Genomic DNA, 8,346 nt, shown 5'->3' with positions numbered 1-8,346 from the left:
TAAGTAGGGGATTTAGCTCAAATGGTAGAGCGCTCGCTTAGCATGCGAGAAGTAGCGGGATCGATGCCCGCATTCTCCATTCACTGTTTTACCTTGGGAAATTGTCCCGCAACAAAAATGGTGTCAGTTTTCAGCAAATCCAGAACCCACGTCAATCCTCAGCTTCGATAAATAGAGGTCAAGGAGCAGCAAATCTTTTGGTGTGCTGCAGTCAGCAAAAGTTTGTGATTTTGGTGTTTAACAAAGATGGAAAGATGAATTGAGACATGGAAAAAAGCTTCACAGGTCCTGATATATTTTCTGTGGATTGAACTCAGGATTTACAAAGTTAATAAAACTAATGCACTCCCTGCTTTGTGAAAAGCACACGAACGGTGGAGACTGCCATGCAGCACTGCCAATTAGGTTAGTTTGCAAGCTATCTAAAGTCATAAATTAGTGGACAGTTTGCAAAAACAATCCAGTCAGGTCGGAGTCGACCAGACAATCTTCAGACTTGTCATGAGACAAGGTATCTCCTGCTCCACTGGTCTCGGGTGTGCAGAGAAAGTAGCAGCTCACACTCCCACAGCGCTGCTGTATGAGCAGGAAAAGAGTCAGTCTCGGTCATGCACACGTGATTCCACGAGTCCGGGAGTGTCAAAACGCGCACAGTGAACATTCACCAAACAGAGCAATCTTGGCTGCTTCCCTTCGATCGTTCAGCTGGTACAGCGGAGGACTGCAATACAATTAACAGATAAAAGTCATCCTTAGGTTTCTGGTTGGAACAAGCGAACGTGCTTTTGGAGTAAGCAGAAATTAGCTCAAGGCCGTTTTCTTTACTTTACAGACAGCCAAAAGCTTAACATGTTGGCGCTGAGGCACAGGAGACCTCCTTTCCTTTCTTGAACCTGAAAGCTTTTTGTGTCTGCCCGAAAACGGCTGTTTTGCTCGAGCACTTGCCTCTGCTCACCAGCAGGGCGTACCTTTGAATAACAACACGTCAAACCGCACTCACTTTCAGGCAAATCAGCCTTCCATCAGTCAGTCAGACAGACAGAGCTATCGCTGTTTCCTCAAGCTCGGGCTGCTGTTCTTTTCCGATGACCTCGTCTGCGTTCCGCAGGCTCGGGCTCTTCTCGGCATCATTCACGATTACTGTGCCTTCCCGTTCTGCGGTTGCTCACTTGCGAATACTCGATACCGCGTATTGGAGCAAAGTATTGAAAAAATTCAGGGAGGTGGCAATTCGTGGCGCTGCTTGAGGCGAGTGTAAAGCAACTATTGTGAAGGGCAATTGGATTCGCCAATCAGGGGAATTAGCTCAATGGTGGAGTGCTCGCTTCGCATGCGAGAAATAGCGGGATCGATGCCCGCATTCTACACTCACTTTTTTAACTTGGGGAATTGTCCCGAAACAAAAATGGTGTCAATTTTGAGCAAATCCATAACCCACGTGAATCCTAAGATTCGATAAAAAGAGGTCAAGGGGTAGTAAATCTTTTGGTGTGCTGCAGTAAGCAAAAGTTTTTGATTTTCGTGTTTCGCAAAGATGGAAAGATGAAGTGAGACATGGAAAAAAGCTTCACGGGTCCTGGTATCTTTTCTGTGGATTGAACTCAGGATTTACAAAGTGAATAAAACTAATGCATTTCCTGCTGTGTTAAGAGCGCACGAACGGTGGAGACTGCCAGGCAGCACTGCCAATTAGGTCAGTTTGAAAGCTATCAAAAGTCATAAAGTAATGGACAGTTTGCAAAAACAATGCAGTCAGGTTGGAGTTGACCAGACAATCTTCTGATTTGTCATTAGACACGGTATCCACTGCTGCATTCGCCTCGGGTGTGCAGAGAAAGTAGCAGCTCACACTCCCACAACGATGCGCTATGAGCAGGAACCGAATCAGTCTCGGTCATGCACATGTGACTCCACTCGTCCCCGAGTGTCAAAAGGCGCACAGTGAACATTTACCAAAGAGAGCAATCTTTGCTGCTTCCCTTCGATCGTTCAGCTGGTACAGCGGAGGACTGCAATACAATTAACAGATAAAAGTCATCCTTAGGTTTCTGGTTGGAACCAGCGAACGTGCTTTTGGAGTGAGCAGAAATTAGCTCAAGGTCGTTTTCTTTACTTTACAGACAGCCTACAGCTTAACATGTTGGCGCTGAGGCACAGGAGACCTCCTTTCCTTTCTTCAACAGGAAAACTTTGTGTGTCTGCCCGAAAACGTCTGTTTTGCTCGAGCACTTGGCTCTGCTCACCAGCAGGCCAAGTGCACCTTAGAGTAACATCACGTCAAACCGCACTGACTTTGTAACGAACAGAAGACAAACACACGTCTTCGTTCAAAAACCACCCTGCAGGTGGACACATAGTGAGATAAACACAGGGCAGAGATGCAGACAGTATCCGGAAACATCCGCAAGTAGACAAGAGAAATAGATTGAGCGCTTTGTTATCAGAAAATTGTCTGAACCTCCACGGTCACTGAAAGGGCTTTTGTTGGTTGGTTTCTCATTGAACCGGATAATTCGGGAGAACTTGGTAGATGGTTGGTTCGGTTCCCTTGACCCCACCAGCGGAAAAGGTTTGTCGATCCCACCCTACTAACTCCTTTCAAAAGCCACTCTGTCCAAAGCCAATGTATCCTTCCAGATTAAAAGGGAATAAAACTTGAAATGAGCGTCACTGTGGATCAGTTTTCTCTCACTCAAAGTTATCTGTTTGATGAAGTAAAAGATGCAGCTTACAAAGAAGAAGGGAGCAGCCACTGTCTCCCTTTTTGACAGGAGAATAAACTCGATCTGGATGCTGTTAGAGACCAAGTTCCAACATAACGTCTCCACCCGGTATCAAACCAGGGAACTTTTGCGTATGAAGTGAACGTGATAACCGCTACACGAGGGAAACCGATGGTATTTAAATAAACACAATGGGCAACTGAATGGTGTCATCTCTCTGCTCTTACTCGGAATGTGTTGTTCTGAGCACAGCAAGAGATCCAGACAGTGGCTGCTCCCCCTTTCCTTTAAAAATTCTCAGGGTAGTGGGTTTGAGCCCCACGTTGCGCGAGTACCGTTTTAAACTTTTATGCTGCTTCCACGGGTGAGCCCCAGCTCTGACACTTCCCCCACCCCCATCTCCGTCTCACCGCTCACGATGGGGCCGCGCCCGGGCTGAATATCTCCAATTCGGTTTCCGCCCCTGTTGAAGCCATGAAATCTTCCTTATCAACGTCACAAATGATACCCGACGTGACTACCACCATGATAAACTATTCCTCCTCATCCTTCTCAAATACAATATCTCACCGTGCTGTTATGCTGTTAGACTGGTCTCCTCTCTCTGCTCTCATTTGGAATGTGCTGCTTTTCCGTCTGATAACACTTAGTATCATCGTATTATGTTGGTCCAGAAGAGGAGATCATTCGGCCCATCGTGCCTGTGCCGGGTCAAACACACGTATCGTTCAAAATTCGTTCAGAGATAGATTGAGTGCCTTGTTATCAGAAAATTGCGTGAACCCCCACAGTCTGCAACTTTCCTCCTCGCTATCAACCACACGGCCTATTTTTGTGTCACCGGCAAATTTCTCAATCATGCCCCCTACTTTTGAGTCCAAATCGTTAATGTATACCAGAAAATGCAAAGGACCATGCACCGAGCCCTGCGGCACCCCACTGGAAACAGCCTTCCAGCCACAAAAACATCCGTTGACCATTACCCTTTGCTTTCTGTCACTGAGCCAATTATGGATCCAACAAGCCACATTCCCTTGGATCCCACGGGCCTTTACTTTTTTGACCAATCTGCCATGTGGGAACTTTTCAAAAGCCTTGCTAAATCCATGTAGACTACATCAATTGCGCTACCCTCATCGATCCTCCTTGTCACCTCCTCGAAAAATTAAATCAGCTTAATCAGACACGACCTCCCCTCAACAAATCCATGCTGACTGTCCTTGATTCGTCCGTGCCTTTCCAAGTGACAGTTCATCCTGTCCCTCAGAATTGATTCCAACAATTTGAAATGGAGTCTTTCTCCTGCTTGCTACAATAATAGATAAGGCGGTTAACAGTACTCAGGCCCGGTTAACTCAGTCGGTAGAGTATGCGACTCTTAATCTCAGGGTCGTGGGTTCGAAACCCACTTTACGTGCGTATCATTTTAAACTTTTATGATGCGTTTATTGGCCAACAGTGCAGAAATGATGCAGAATGAACCAAGCAATTGGTAATCAGGGTTGCCGAGCGGTCTAAGGCGCTGCGTTTTGGTCGTAGTCTCTTTTTGAGGCGTGGGTTCAAATCCCACTTCTGACATTGGTTATTTTTTGCTGAGACGTCGAAATGTTTTATTTGTGCTGCAGCTGATTTTTCTGCCAAGTTGATTTGCTCCTCTCACAACAGCAACTGGCTTTGTCACGGAAATGTGATTTGAGAAGTTTCGAACGGTGAAATCTTTGACATATTAATGACCTGGACAAAGAAATAGAACAGCAGTGGGAAACATTTAAAACGGTGATCAATAGAGTCCAGGAGAAATACATCCCACTAAAAAGCAAGAGCAAACTAGACAGAAATGACACACCAGGGATGAATAAAGAAATAAGGACAAAATTGAAACTAAAGAAAAAGGCACACACTGGACAATAAAGGAGAGAGGGGAATGTGAAAAGACTGGGAAAGAAGTCTAAAGAACTATTCGAAAGGCAAAAAGGAATATCAAAAAAGCAAAGTATTCTGAACATATCAACAACCAAAGAAAATTTAGGATATGAACAGGGCCACTAAGGGATGCACACGACAAACAGGCAATGACAGCGAAATGGCAGAAATATTAAATAATCACTTTGCTTCAGTATTTACCAGGGAGACTAGTATTGTGGGCATGACAGGAGACGAAGAGATCAAAAAAATATGTAAAGACATTTAAGTTCGAAAGGGGGAGATAATTGATAAACTAATCAAACTTAGAGAGGAAATTTCCTGTTAGGGGCCTAACCAGAGTTTCAAACCGCTCAGCCACGCTAATTTCCGTATTACTGTTCGGGAGCTTATTTCACAGGGACACAATTACTGCGCTCCATTTAGGGAGGCTCAGGGAAAGGCGGAAATTGATCTAGTCATAGAATCATCGAATAAGATAGCGCCATTCGGATACCATTCGGCCCATCGTGCCTGTGCCAGCTCTCTGAAGCAACTGTCCAGTTAGTCCCATTCGCCTGCTGTTTCCCCATAGCCCTGAACATGTTTCCATCCAAGCGTTTATCCAATTCCCTTTTGAAAACTGTGAGTTAAGAAAAACAATATTGAAAGGGGTGCTGGGCCTCTGCAGCGTCGATGTAGAGTGTGTGATGATTGAAGTTATCGAGATGGTTGCTTTACACATGGTATGTTGTTTAATCATCCTGAAATATCTTCAATATCCAATACAAATTGAATTGCAAACCTGACGGACAAACACTGGACAACAAGTCACGAGTGAACGCAAATCATCTGGGACCCGTTTTCAGCCTCACGGCACTTTAAGTAAAGTGAAATAACTTTGCATTGAAAAGATTTGGAACTTGCATCTGTGCCTTTATCTGTTCCATGTCTTAAAGTTGCAGGCATCTAATGACGTACACGGCTCTGCCCCCTCTATTGAACAAGAAAGGAGGTGTTTGACGTTGACGGGACCTGTTTGTTATGAGCTCATCCTTTACAATGAGTGGGTTCGTGTCCTTTGAATGGCGTCAGCTTTAGCCCAGCGGTGAACTTCACAGTAAACAAGTTCGACACCGCCTCACAGCAGGCGCTGACTGATATGTTTATTGTTATTTCTTTCAGACCGAAATAAATAGTAACCGTGATTTCAAATTTGCACTAAGTGATTTTTAGGTAGTTGCCTTTAAATGTTTCAAAGGCGACCACTAATTTATGATAGTCCGGCCATTTCACCAGCCGTGTTGAAAACAAAACATGTCTCCACCATTCGCGTCTTTTTTCGAAAGGCAAAAAATACATTTCCCGTGACCTCTGAAGGATGGACAAGTACATTTCAGAAAGCAGAAGCAAGTTCACCGAGCTTATATCGTCTGACTACGTTAAAGGCGCTATATACAGATATATATATATATATATATGCAAGTAGTTGCTGTCTGTTTCTGTGGTTGTCTTTTTTCTGTGTGTGTCCATCTGCAGGTCGATTTTGAATCAATACCAGCATTCGTGTCAGTTTGTTGCATGAAATAAATGAGGGTATCAGGCGCTCCCCTCCCTGCCACTGGGTAGTTACTGAGTCAGGGTTTAGACCAAACTTCTGTTTTTTTTGCGTGAAAAAGCAATTAAAACCTTCATTCGGGAATTATCCAGTCTCATGTGAGCGGTGAAAGAAACAGTGACCACGATGTGATGTGAACACGCAGACTTTTGATCTGGAGTCAGACCTTTGCGTCACGCACTCTGAAGACAGGATCCTGGATGTTATTATATATATGAATGTTTCTCAAGCACCGTTTCATATATTGGTTGAATGGATAGGGCTTATCAAATCTCCGCCAGGTCCCACCGGGTGTGAGACAGTATTGGAAGCAGCCTTCACCCCCAATATCACACTGGCTTTTATCGCCTGCTCGCAGCGGACTGCAATAACAGGGCTGGGAGATATGGACTTTGTTCACATTGAATCAGCAATGTGAATCGTTCAATATTTAATCATTTTTAACAGGGACAAAGTTTCAAAATGTGTCTGCCTGCTTTCGAAACGGGATCCTTTTGCATGGTAAGCGAACGTGATAACCATTACACTACAGAAACCTGTTGTCTTAAGCTCCGTGTTAGGGATATAACCCCTCAGCCAAACTAATTTCCGTATTACTGTCCAGGAGCTCATTTCACAGGGATACATTTACTGCGCTGTATTTCGGAAGGCTGCAGAGAAGGATCGGTGGCGTTGGTCAGGCGGGGAAGCCCAGAGCATCGCGCCCACACAAACATTTCACTGTTTTTTTTTCATGTGCCTGATATACAACGGCAGTGTAAATTATGGCGAGTCAGGCATGCTCAGATGACTTTGTTCACAGAGTGTTTTCTTGCAGCCAAATCACACATTAGAAAACTCGAAATGTGATCGGAGCCATTTAAAGTGCTCCCAGTGCAAATCAGGAATTAAAATCTGGCACCGGCTTCAGGGCGATCAGAATGAGGGAATGAATCCGAAAGTGGGAAGAAAAAGATGCAATTTTCGTCCCTGGGTGGGTTTGAACCACCAACCTTTCGGTTAACAGCCGAACGCGCTAACCGATTGCGCCACAGAGACCGTCCGGTGTTTTGTTTTGCAAGATACACTAAAGCAGCGTGTCACCTTGCCAAAGTTACATGTTGCAGCCACAGAAATGCAATTGTCCACTATCAGTGTTACTTTTCCAGAAACAACGGATGGGACATTGTTTGTGGAAACATGGGAACGGTCTGGTCTCGCTCACAGCATCGATATCACCGCCAACCAGCTCTCCTGCAACCGGCGCGCCCACCGGTGCTTTGTCTGTTACTCAGCAGCACCAGTGGGAGAAACTTCGCCGCACTGACTGCAGCGCTTCAAGGAGGCGGCTCACCACCATCTTCTCAAGGGCAATTCGGCATGGGCAATAAATGCTGGCCTCGCCAGCGACGCCCAAATCCAATTAACAAATAAAGAAAAAGTATTCTGAGCGTCCTGACGCTGATGTCAGGTTTTGATCCCTGATCTCAATAACTGGGAGCGCATTAAATGGCTCCGAACTCTTAATTTCACCCACAAAATCAGAGTAACTGTTCCAGGGGGACATGCCGACTCAGCTGCGTCTTGGCCGCCTGTCTGGTCAGTCCTTTAATCGCCTCCAATTCCGTTTCCCAACGCGTATCTATAGATTCACAAAGCTGTTTGTCATTTCGGTTCCTTTCGATTTGTCCAGCTCCCGACTGGCAATAATTTGCAAACCTGGTTGCAACCATCCGCCTTGCATTGTGTCCAGGGATGGGTTACGTGGAGAGACTGGAGAAGCTGGGATTTTTCTCCTTAGAGTAAAAAATGGTTCAGGGGAGATTTAATAGAGGTGTTCAAAATAATGAGTGGATTTAGATAGAATGGATGGGGAAAAGCTGTTTCCATTGGCAGGAGGGTCAATAACCAGAGGACACAACCTGCATTTATATAGCGCCTTTAATGTGGTAAAACGTCACAAGGTGCTTCACAGGAGCGTTATTAAACAAAACTTGACACTAAGCTACATAAGGAGATATTGGGACAGGTGACCGAAAGCTTAGTCGAAGACCTAGGTTTTAAGGTATGTTTTAAAGGAGTGAGAGGCGGAGAGGTTTAGGGAGGGAATTCCAGACCTTCGGG

The 8,346-nt window shown here is 45.1% G+C and overlaps 1 non-coding gene across 1 annotated transcript; it reads right to left on the bottom strand.

The window, feature by feature from the left end:
• Positions 1 to 7,207: 7,207 nt before the first annotated feature.
• trnan-guu (transfer RNA asparagine (anticodon GUU)) lies at positions 7,208 to 7,281 on the bottom strand. The gene has a single exon. It is a non-coding gene; the product is annotated as a tRNA-Asn (tRNA).
• Positions 7,282 to 8,346: the final 1,065 nt, after the last annotated feature.

The sequence above is a fragment of the Heptranchias perlo genome, unplaced genomic scaffold (assembly GCF_035084215.1).
Source record: "Heptranchias perlo isolate sHepPer1 unplaced genomic scaffold, sHepPer1.hap1 HAP1_SCAFFOLD_52, whole genome shotgun sequence".
Lineage (NCBI taxonomy): Eukaryota > Metazoa > Chordata > Chondrichthyes > Hexanchiformes > Hexanchidae > Heptranchias > Heptranchias perlo.
Note: the sequence above shows the minus strand (reverse complement) of the source record. Positions and strands in the feature narration are given on the sequence as shown.